The sequence below is a fragment of the Lycorma delicatula genome, chromosome 2 (genome assembly GCF_047948215.1).
Source record: "Lycorma delicatula isolate Av1 chromosome 2, ASM4794821v1, whole genome shotgun sequence".
Lineage (NCBI taxonomy): Eukaryota > Metazoa > Arthropoda > Insecta > Hemiptera > Fulgoridae > Lycorma > Lycorma delicatula.
Window position 1 is genome coordinate 191,174,649 of NC_134456.1, and position 12,809 is coordinate 191,187,457.

Below are 12,809 nucleotides of genomic sequence, written 5' to 3' on the forward strand. Positions count from 1 at the left end.
ATCTTTGGGTTGTCTTACAACTCACATCATGCAGTACAAGGAATGGTAAATATTTTCTCACAGACAAACAGAAAATATTCTCAAGAAAGCAATATCAAATAAATAACAACTTTTTAATTGTTTTCTTTATTTTTTATTTTCTCTGTTGTTATTTAAATGTGAGCATTTAAATTACAATGATAATTAGTATTACAATTAATTATGTTTAAATTTTAATGTAATATAAATACATTTATATTAAATATCATGTATTTAGGTAATCTAAAATAATTTGAATAGCCGCTTTAATATTAGAGGAACATGTAGATCGAAAAAATTATGCAGGTAGGCAACGTTTGGAATACGTAAAACATATTGTTAGGGATGTAGGATGTATACGGAAATGAAGCGACTGGCACTAGATAGAGAATCTTGGAAAGCTGCATCAACCAGTTAAATGACGACAAAAAAAACGCAATTTGGCGGTTGACCAATCTTCTTCTGCAATTAATATTTTACAATTAATTTACTATTAATTAATATTAATAATATTAATATTTTACAATTGCAATTTAATATTTTAACAATTAATATGTAGGATGTATACGGAAATGAAACGACTGACACTAGATAGAGAATCTTGGAAAGCTGCATCAAACCAGTTAAATGACGACAAAAAAAAAGCAATTTGGCGGTTGACCAATCTTCTTCTGCAATTAATATACGAAATAAAGTTTAAAATTAAGTTGGGATTTCTCTTCCTTGAAACATTGTAAAGTTCACAATATTAATTAATAAAATAAGCATGCAAAACTGGAATAAAAGAAATATTTGTCAGATTTCGTCAAGGAAGTGATATAAAATACTTAGTCTACCGATGAAGGAAGTAATAGTCGTATTTTCTAAAATGGATTATTAATAAAAAATGTGATATTTTAAAATATTTTAAAAGCAATTGGTTTATATAAAATAAATCAAGAAAACTTTTTAAACGCCTTAATATTATTACTACATTAAATTACGTTACTAAAGTTAAATTCCTTTAAGGTTACTTTTATTTACTCTTTATAATACAAGTTAGTTTACTTTTATGCGAAGAGATATATTTCGAATCGGGTTTTTTTAAAGATTTTATTAAATATCTAAGGTCCTACACAAAAATTAAGTTTTACAAAATTAATAACTTATTTAATTAAACTAGTTTATTTTAACCCTTAACTGGCATAGTGGAAAAAGACTCAAATCTGCTATGGTTGGGACTTTTTGACCCCAAGCTTTCACTCACCCAGAAAAATTGGTATACTAATAAATTTTTTTATCATTTTTCATTCAAACGCAAGTATATTTTAACGGGTAATAGTAAAAAAATATGCGTATATAATAAAAAGTTTGTATTAAATTTTACAATGGCGAAGACTAACGTAAGAATAAGTAAAAGATACGAGCATTCATTACTTTTTAATAATAGTACAGTTTGATGAAAATATATATACCGTTTGGGTTTTCATAACAGTCGCTTAACGTGCGTAAAAAAAAAATGAAGTAGGACTAAAATATGATTCTAATCCTCATTGAGTTATATATACAACCCAGTTTTTAAATAAACTATAAGAATTCATTTTAATAGTTGAATTGACTATAGATCTAGTCTTTTTTAAATGCAAAAAGGTATTATTTTAGGGAATAATATTAACGTATACCAGTCTAAATTTAAGGTTTTTTAGAAACAATAGCGATATCTTTGACACTCGGGAGGATGGAAAATGTATTTTCCGTTTTTTCAATTTAATTTTTTAATTAAATTCATATATCGAGTCGATTTACGAGTCGAAAAACGTGAAGGAGTATAACGGTGTTTAATTTTGAACTTTTCCTGAAAAAAAATTCTGTCGCTACACAAGGACATGTCCCAAAATGGTAAATGTTGATAATTTCACAAAAAATAGTACGGAGTACATAATTTTTTATACACAATCGCGAGAGTTAAGAAATGGACCCTGCAAATTTAACAGTCAGGTAGGCATAAATACATTTTGTCTCAGTGATTGCGGCTAGTCTCAGTATATTTGCTACGCATTTCCCAAAGGGTTGAGTTACAAATTCTTAATTGCAAGTCGGTCGGTAACAACTATATTATGTACCAAACTAATTATCTTTTTAGTAAAATTACCTTAAAACATTTGGAAAAGAGATTCGAACTCCTGTTTTTCCAGGATATTAAATTTAAATAGATGAATTAGTGTAGATGTATGTGTATGCAAACCGCTAATATATATCAGTTTTAATTTTTGTAGTCTTTTACATTCTCCTTTTTCGCAATTTTGCATTTGGAATTTCTCTTTTCTGTACTAACAGAATATTTATGAAATCTAACATACATTTTTGGTTGATTTTCTACTGTATGCTTTTTAGATTAGATATTTTAATAATTTAATGACTTAAGGCATAACAAAGTATATAGTGTTGAATTTCTTTCAAGAATTCGTCACACGCACAAGATTTAAGCCACCCTCTGTATATGCATTTAAAGACAAGCATATTAATGATTGTTTTTATTACGTGTTAATGCAGAATAATGTTTTTACTTTATATTTAATACACATATACATCTTTATAAACAAATACTACCTCATAATATTTATTAAAAATCACAAATTATATTGCAATTTTTATGGTTTTTAAATTCAAAACCAACCTTATAAAGAGTTGACGGTATATTGTAAATTATAATTCGAAATAAATTTGTGTAAAATTCCATAGTAAATATTCAAACATTATAAAATTTCCGAATTGATTAATTTTCAGGATTTGTTTATACATTATTTACAATATGTTATTTTAAAATCTTACAAATCAGAATATTTTTGACAATTAACATTGTTTTAGAAGAAATTGAAACTAGAAGTTTTTTGTAGACCCTATGAAAACACCTTTTCTTAAAAAACTAAATATATTCCTACCTTTATTTGTATATGTTTGCAAAATTTAACATGTTCTTTGACTACTATAAAAAAAAAAACAAAACAATATCAATTAATAGGCTGAAATCTGACATGATAACTTTGATAGAAAGTAGCAACCTTTTTTTCATTATCTTTGCTCATCAGGTTTTACAGTTTATTCAAATTATTTCCTTAGTGCTATTCTCCTTGCAAACACTTCCTGAACATTTTAACATCTTGCGGTGCATTTCTTGGATACAAATATCACCTATGTCTTTTTGAAGGACCTGGATCCTGTTCAGGCTCGCGAGCCTCTGTGGCCTCTTCACCTCTTCCGAGACTCTTTGATATTAGTGATTGAAGTTCTCGGGGTAGGTTCTATTTTTGAGATAGCAGAATCAAATGGCTGTTTATGAGTTGTCTTCCAAGAGAAATTCACCGGATTTCATACAACCAATTGGATTGGCAGCGTTGAATACAACCCTGGAGTTGACTCGTGCAATATTCATTATTGCATACCAAATAGCCATAGGCCACCATCTAGTGCGACGATCTACCAAATACACGGCACATTTTTGATCTAGACTATCTACTCCATCTTTGGTCATATTGTAAAAATGTATTATTTCTGGTTCTTTATCTTCTCAATTCTGGAGAATGGATTATCGTGGTGCATTGATTGACTCAGTATTGTAGTGCGATTTTGTTTGGCACGTAGGATACAATTGTTTGTTCTCTGAGAAACCAAATTCACTGGTGTATAGCTTTCTTTTTTTTTATGAGGCAGAAAACTGCAAGGAATTTCTTCATTCTATTTCATGGTGCCAACATACGTGAAACCCTTATTTTTAAGTTCGTTAGCCAGTTCTACAGAACTGAAGTAATTGTAAACTGTAACATTACGATTAGACTGAGCAAACAGATCAGCCAAAGACAGTACCGTTTGTGTTGGAATTAACAGGGTTTTTGGAATTTCAGTGTTTTTTCTACAATAGGAAACACCATTTACAAAATAACTGCTCCGTACATCAGCCAAAATATAAGTTTTCAAACCATATTTGTCTGGTTTGTTTTGCATGTATGCACGGAATCGACAGTTACCGTGAAATGGAAACAACATTTCAACTGCTGTTGTATAATGTCCACATGAGTAGTTTTTTTGGGGAATCAAACAAATATGTTAAAAATATTTGATATTGTAGCAGCTGCGTCTGTAACTTTGCGCTAATTTATTGTGGAAGAATCAACAAAACGTAAAGCATTTAGTAAAAACAGAAATATTTTTTTTTGGTCACAACTGATCGAAAAATGTCTCTTTCGGTTCCATCACTAGCAAATAAACTTGTCAAATTTTCATGATTTGAATACAAACTATTTGATTTTAATACCAGCTAAGTATGATAAACCAAAAGTACCTCTTCTTCAACTTTATCAGTTAGTTGGGTATATTGGAAATCTAGATTTTTTTATCCATATTTTGTCTCCATTTCTGTTATTTTTTCACTTGTGTATTCTAGGATTATCTGGATCATTTCATCATTTATAAAAATATTCCATCCATCAACAATGGTTCGTGGCTTGTTTACTTTTGCATCGCCCAACAAATCTGGCACCTTGCTAATCAAATTATGGACACGCACACAACCAGATGGTAAAGCAATCTTAGATCACTTGAATGATAGAACTTTGTTTTTGATAATTTTTTTTTGTTTCTGCGTCCAAGCAAAACGTTTTCAGGTACACGAGATCAGTAGTTAATGAAACATCTTCTTGAGGTTCAACGAAATTCTCTTCATCAGTTTCAGGAATATGATCTCAGTTACCCACGCACTGTTCTAAATCTGTTTCATGCTGACTCTCTTCCGGAATGGCATCAGAGAAATCAGACGTAAAGTCAATATCGGATAAACTTTCATCCAACTTTTCACTTGACAATCAATTCACAAATCAGCAAAGAAATAGCACCTAAAAAGTAATAGTTACTTTAGCAAAAAGGTAATGTAACCAGCATGGCGGGGTATTTTTTTTAGGTTAGTAAGCCAGGAAGCTGGCTCTCCAGGTATTTCCATAGTTTGGTAAAGAAAATATATGGAAAAAATTTGTGTGGCTCAAAAAAGACCCCACCATGCCAGTTAAGGGTTAATGTAGGATTCTCTACAATGATAACTGACCGAGCTAAGACTATTTGAATGTACGAGGCGTATTTAACACGCTCAACAGAAGATTAGTTTGCAACATAATTAATATTAGAACACTTTATACTCTAAATATTACGTAATAAACATTAAATATTATGTTATAAATTTTATTTCATTTAAATTTGAAATCTATAAATGACCGAAGAAAGTTTTTAGTAAGCCTTTTTAATTTTATGGCCTTTTTGACCAATTAATCGCCTCGTTCTAGTTTAACAGGAATATGAATAGCACTCTGATCGGTTTCTTGAATTGTAAATATACAAACATATTTTCCTGGAAAAAAAAATTAATGCAGTAAGTAATTAATGTATTTCATTAGATCTAAATTTCTTCTCAGATGAAAATATAAAATACATTATATTTTCACTTGTGTGATGTATTTCAAATCGTCGTTCAAATGATGGAAAAAAGTCATAAGGTTACTACAGATTTAAATAAATTCACTGTAAAAGGAATTGTTAAACGATAAGCCAGGAGGAACGAAAATTTCATTTGCTTAAAGCAAAACAATGTATCTAACAATCAGTTATCAATATAGTTCAATGGAGCAAAGAATTTTTTTAACCATTAAGGAAATATCGAAATAGGTTTCTGTTGAAGAATCGACTTAATATAAACGGTTTCTAAATAAGTAACAGCAGAAGTTCCAATGAACTTCTCTCTTTTACTCTGATGATGATTTTTAATTATTTCGTTTCAGGAACATAGAATCAAAGCCACCTCAGAACTGACTTTTAAAATTCGAAACACACGTATACATATATTTATATATGTCACAATATACTCTTTTCATAACTTTTCATAATTTTCCACAAACATTCCCCTTTACTAGGAGGGAACTACACAGTTATAATTTTACAAAAGGATTCTACTCAATATAACCCATCAGCTATATGGTATATTCTAAGCATTTAATAAGTAAAATGATTTAATGTAATGAAATATTAAAAAGCTACAGACTATATAAGAAGGAGAGAAGATTAATTAAAGAACTTACCTGAATTAGAACATAATTATAAGAGTTGGAAATTCACAAATCAGCCGTTATCAACTAAGATCTATCAACCTAAGAAGAGAAGTAAAGTTCTGCTTAACCTTCAGTTTATATTACATGTTTATTTTGGTATGATAAAAGAAGTTGTAAAAGGAAGGAAGAAAATAACTTTTATAATGTTTTCCGATAACATAATGTTTTTTTACAGAATGAAGTACAGGTTGGTCAACAAATGATTTCGGTATTATAAGACATTATATTACAGGATTGTAAAAATTTAATTTAAGAAAACGAAAATAATGAGAATATGAAACGATAAGCTTGCAATGTTTACACAGAAGAAGGAAAAATTGAACAAGTAAAACAAGTGAACATGTACCAACATCTCGGTACGATGTAAACAAAAGTAAAAATATAACAAAAACCGAGTAGCATCGACTAAAGAAGTATTAAATGTAAAGATACAGTTATTATGTAGTAAGAGTTAGACTTGAGGAAGCATCTCGTGCAGTGTTACCGTTGGAAATTAGAGAAAATCAAATGGACCGACTGGGTAAAATAAAAAAATTATAAGGAGAATAAATGACGTTAATAGAAACTTAAACAGAACTCAGAATATGAAACCCTACTATATAGGATCTATTACAAGAGGAGAGCGGTAGAATAAACAGTGCTAGAAGGATCAGTACAAGGTGCAAAGAAAGACCGGAAAAGGAATTTTCCATCTGGGAATTGTTACTAATCCCCAGATGCAAAATTTTATTTTTTTGATTAAAAAATAAAATACGGAAAATATAACAGCAGTAAACAATTTGACCAAATGGACTTGTAAAGAATTAAATTAATCATTTTAATTAAACTCAGTGTGTATATTTTTTTTATTTTAGAATGAATGTATGTATTTATTCTCATCTCAGTACACATTGTTAAGCTTAATATTAATAATAATAATAATAATAATAATACCACTGAAGCTTTGAAAATTAATTTTCAAACGTTTAACAAACGAAACACGATCAGTAAAGACTAATTACTAATTACACCATTAATTATTTATAATACTATATATTTCTGATTTAAGCCATAATGAAAGGATTTACAAATAATTTAAGTTCCTCTAATTAAAATGAACATCAGTTTACCATATAAAATTAATTTATTCGTAGATTGAATTGATTCACTGACGTAATGTTCAAGAATAATTCCAAAGAAACAATAAAAATCTATTGGATTAATCCTAATCGTTGTCGTGTATCCTTCTATCAGATTTCTTTTTTTCACTTCATTTTCCGTATATATCTGGCATATCTTAAAAACGATTAGCCGTAATATGTTGAAATTTTGGATTTAAGACTGTTGTATCACCTAGTTGTGCACCTTCCCTTTTGATTGCAATCTAATGAACCAAAAGTGTTAAATAAAATCCCTAAATCTTTTTCTTAACTGCAGGACTAAGCCGTATTGAGAGCTTTTCAACGATATATCATAAGTGGTACTTATTTTCATTGGTTCCAGAGTTATAGCCAAATGAAATTTTAATTAATGAAATATTTGGATCTTACAAGGGAAAGGGACATCGATTCGAATCAGACTTCATCTCCTTTATTTTCAGTTTATTTTTTTATCTTTTTTTATATTTAAATATATTGATTAATTAATAAATATTAACCCGTGACTGTAAAAAATTCTTTACAACAAATAATTATTCAATAATAACAATAAAAAAAGAGAAAAAAATTCAGAAATTATTAGTGAAATAAAATTTTATGTACTTTTAAAAATGTGTATATTTTATTTCATAGGCATTATTACATTTTGTATATGTACTAGATTTGGGGAAACATCTGATTATTTAATATTAATTAAAACTTATAATTTAGAATCATATTATTTTTTTATTTTTTGGTTTAATTTCTGTTTAGTTTTATCTTCATTAAAGTTAACTTCAGAGTGACTGAAAAATACACTCTCACAAAAACAACATATACAACGATGCATACATGCACGATCTTTAATAAATTTCAAAAAATTCTTATCTTTTAATTTATTACTCCTCTGATACTGTCGGACAGTATTCTCCCTAAGTTGGAGTTGATCATAATTTCGTTTATTTGTTGTTTTTTTGCCAATCATTTAATCGCTCTTTGGTTTGATATAATTCTGATCTTAATTTGAGTACACGTTCACTAGTTTTCAAATTTTCTCTCTCTTTATATTCATTATCTCTTTTAATCTTTTTATTCTTTCTTTAGTCTTAACTTCTTCCTCTTTATATTTATCATCTTGTTTTAATATTTTTATTCTTTCTTTGGTTTTAACATTTTCTTCCTCTTTATATTTATCATCTTGTCGTTTTATGAGATATATTTTTTTCATGTTATCTTTCTTTTTCCTATATGATTGTTTAATTTTTCATTTTTGATTATTCACCAAATAATCTAATAATAATAACTGAATATTTTACACCGTAAGGTTGAAATTAACATTTGTAACCAGTGTACAGTAGTTCACCAACGGAATAGTTAAGGATTATTAACTTTTATTTATACGACACACCAGAAATCTGAAACTTTTGTTAATCAGCAACTCACGAAGATACGAATAATACTAATTTAGTAATACGACTAATAAAGGGACTTTTACTCTATCCTAATATTTCATGTAAGGTTGTTGAAATAAAAATTGAATAAATATTTTATGTTAATAAAAACTGATATTTCAGCAATTGTGTAATTACCCACTTTATTAAAGAATTGGAGAATCGTATTTCACTTTCAAATGAAATAATTTTAAATAAAGTGCACCATAAAATGTGTATATGTAATTTAATAGGCGTACAAGGAAATCATATGGTTTCCACATCAGATTTTTTAAAATCTTACGTTTCTTCTGTCAGTATCGTAGTATCATTTTTCTGACCATCTTCTTTTATCGTTATTAATATTTCTTTTATCATTAATGCTTCAATGAGGTATTTACTGTTTTTTTATTGTATGTAAATAAATTTTCAGTAAACTAAATTTATTAGTCAATGACATGTTTTTCTTTTTAAAATAGGACAAATTTCTATTTTTAACTTAACAGATTTTCCAACAATGTATCTCCTAAACTCTTTGATCGATTACCAATTTCGAATTTATTTTTCCTTAGAAATTCAAGTAAAATGCCCTGAAAACTACTTTTTATTTCAAAATTCTCACTAATTTGTATTCTTTTTATTAGATGATGAAATTTAGTAATAATGGATTATTTTTAAATAAAAAGCCAACCCATGTAATTTTAATAAAACTATTAATTTTATTTCAGTAAGATACCTTCACAGTCTCTATTTATGATTAATTAGGTAGAGAAATAAAATTTCACCCTTCAAGAATTTTTTGATGATTTGCAGTTTTAATATCACTCGTGCTGAATATTTTATATTTTGTTAGTTTAATCAAGTATTATATCAAAGTAAAATTGAATATACTAATTTAAGCATATAAATTATTATACAAATTAATTTTCTTTGGATAATTAGTCATCGTGCGCCTTTTTTTCTGCTTCTCATTAAAAAATTTTAAGGTTTGTGTTCGTCATGAAATACCGACCTTCATCTAATGCAGGAACCGCTTAATTTCATTTTTCATCAGATTACTATGATCTGCAATGGGCTTCCTTGATATAGTAATTGTAGATTGATAATCAAGCGTTAGATCATAGAATAAGTAACCTTGTTTATTATCAGATTGCGGCAAATACAAATTCTAGCTTCAACAATTATTTGAAATTAATTCGAAAAATTTATTTAAACAAAAAGCAATATTATCATAAGTGTGATGCTCTACAAAGTTGTACCCCTACATAATATTTCAACTACACAAATTAGAAACGGAATATCATGATTACTCTCATTAGTGATGCAACTTTACTAATTACATAGGCCCTTAACAAAACATTTTAATCCATTGATTTGATAGCAAATAAACAGGGAACTGTTTTCATTTCAAAACATTCTCATCAGGAAATTTTGTATTGCTACCAGTATCTATAAGCGCTGAAAATCTAACCTCATTAATTGTATTTTGAATTATATTCCTTCAGAAATCACTGGGAGCAGTCAAAAGTGAAGTATTTACTGCAGTCATCGTAAACGATCTTTCAGTTTAGACTAAGTATTATTTTGATCTATATATATTAGAAGAATGATCTAATTGCTGATGATACTTTAATGCAGGTCCCTCACTTGAGCAGGTATGGATGTCGTCATATCCACAAAATTGAAAGATAAGTCACCTTTTGTATTTCAAATGATTTATATGTAATCCAAATAACTTCTGAATATCTGAATTAATATAGACACTCATTAAACTAAATCTGTAGCTAAATGTCTCGTACTAACCTGAAAAAATTCTGTTGGGATTCTGTAACCCGTGCTTCAACAACAACTTCTTATAATTCTAATGATTTCTTTTTTAAAAGCTGTTATCTACTGTTTGTGGATTCTACCAAACAAAAATATCTATAATATTATCATTATAATTAATTCGTTTCAACTGTATCTCAATAAAATCATAAATCGTATTCAATTTTTAATGTTAGTGATGAAAGTCGTCGGTAAACCCTCTTTTGAATCTCTTTGTTTATCGAGACAGTATGTATCACAAATTTAGTTTTTAGGCATTAATAAATTTCTTCAATTAATAACAATGCTTAGTCAAGTAATAATGATTTCAGAATTAAATGTTTAATTCTTCAAACATTTTTCCGGAAATTTTATTTCTATTTAAATAACCTCCAGAGATTCTTCCAAATATCCCTACTCTTTTTCAGTTGTTAATAATTCTGGATCAATAATCAGTACCCTTTGGCCAAGTATTACGTACACTGAGTTGAAACAGTTTTGTTCCTGTTGAATAAATGCTTTTGTTTTTATTCAGAGAACTTTATTAAATTGAATCAGTATCGTTTCCCATATTGATTGAATTTTTTTTTGTTTCACGAAGAAAAATATTGATTCTGGTTGTATTTTTTCTCGTGACTTCAAATATGATATCGGCTTTTCCCCCCATCACGCAAGGTTTCCGAGAGAAAGGGATTTAAAATTTCAAACATTTTAATACTTTCTGCATTCTTAACTACACAATATTCAAACATTTGATTCACCTAGAAAGTAAGAAATGACAATTTTCTGCTATATTTCGCTGTGGAATATCCCTCTTGATGGTCCAACAATAATCGGCCAGCATAAGGATTTCATTTGCCTTGATACCTCTTTTCATTGCTGAAATCTCCACTTCTCATCTCTCACTACGCCAAGATTTTCCGGGAAGAAATGTAGGTGCGAGTGCAGAAAGTGTTTTAAGGACTTTTTATAAGCCAAATTTTTATAAGATTTCCCAAAATCTCTGAGTAACATTTAATGCTTGCCAAGTTGCTTTCTCCAGTGGATTCAATAATTTCTTAAGCTTTTCATAATGCGCTAGTGATCGTATTTGTAGATCCACAAGTATTCCTTCTTTGATTTTTACATCACTAATATTAAAAAATATCTGTTTTAAGTACATGAAACCAGGAGTATTTTCCATCGCCTTGACGAAATTCCTCATTAATCCTTGTTTAATATGTAACGGAAGTAGATACATATTTTTAGGATTACACAATGGGTCATGTTTCACATTTTTCTGTTCAAAAATGAGTGCTTGGCGTTTAAGCTACTCTTTGCTAATGAAATGGTTTTTTCTGTCCCTACTATCCCAAAAACAACAATACTTTGTGTAACCAAGCTACAGACCAAGAATAAGTGCAATTACCTTCAAATCATCACAAATATTCCATTCATTTACTGTATATTGAAGCTTATCCAATATAAATTTAAATTTTCATCTATTTCATTCATACTAGCAGAGTGAGCCACAGTACTGATGTGAATCTATTACCATTATGCAGAAGTACCGATTTTAAACCAACTTTAGAGCAATCAATGAACAAACGCCATTCTGTTGTGTTATGTTCATTACAAAGTGTCTCCGTAACAGAGGAAATGTTAATACAAAACACTAAGCCATTTTCTTTAGAAAAATAGTATTTAAATTCAGAATGACGATTACGATAAGTACATATCTTTGTATTCTTTTGAAGATGATTCCATTCTTTTAGCTGGGAAGCAAGCATTTTAAACTGTTTTTGGATAACTTTAAATCTCGTATGAGATCGTTAAGATTTTCTTGAGTCAGTAAATGAGGCTCAGATGAACTGCTTTTTTTCCAAAGTTGTATCATCAGAATCTGTTGTTTTTTCTTCCTTACTTCCATCAGACTCTGAGCTCTCTTCAAATAATGTCACCTGTTCTGGAGGCTTTGGTATGGGCAATTCTTCGCTGTGTGGAAGTGGTCTCATTGCAGATTGTAAGTTGTGGTACACCACTATATGTTTTGATTTTGACATAATCCCTTTAATGTTTGTTAAGCTGAAATAATAATCAGAAAAGTGATCTTTGGGTTCCATCCAAATCATAGGGATAGCAAATAGCATGTGGTATGTGTCATTTTTCTATAAAGTGATAAACCTAAAACTCGATAAGCAACCAGCCCTTGTTTGGTCCCCTACCTTACACCCAAAATAAAATTCAAAAACCTTTTTTACTAATGCAGTAAGGTTTCGCCTTTCGGACTTGAACATCACTTCACTACATACATAAAAAGAATTGTTAGGATG

At 28.9% G+C, this 12,809-nt stretch overlaps 1 long non-coding RNA gene across 1 annotated transcript in view; it reads right to left on the reverse strand.

Annotated features, from left to right (window-relative positions):
• Window positions 1–284: 284 nt before the first annotated feature.
• Window positions 285–12,809, reverse strand: part of LOC142320342 (uncharacterized) — a 74,271-nt gene continuing 61,746 nt past the window's right edge. Inside the window, exon 3 of the long non-coding RNA XR_012755351.1 lies at window positions 285–480. This is a non-coding gene — a long non-coding RNA (uncharacterized LOC142320342). The remainder of the gene's footprint in view (window positions 481–12,809) is intronic.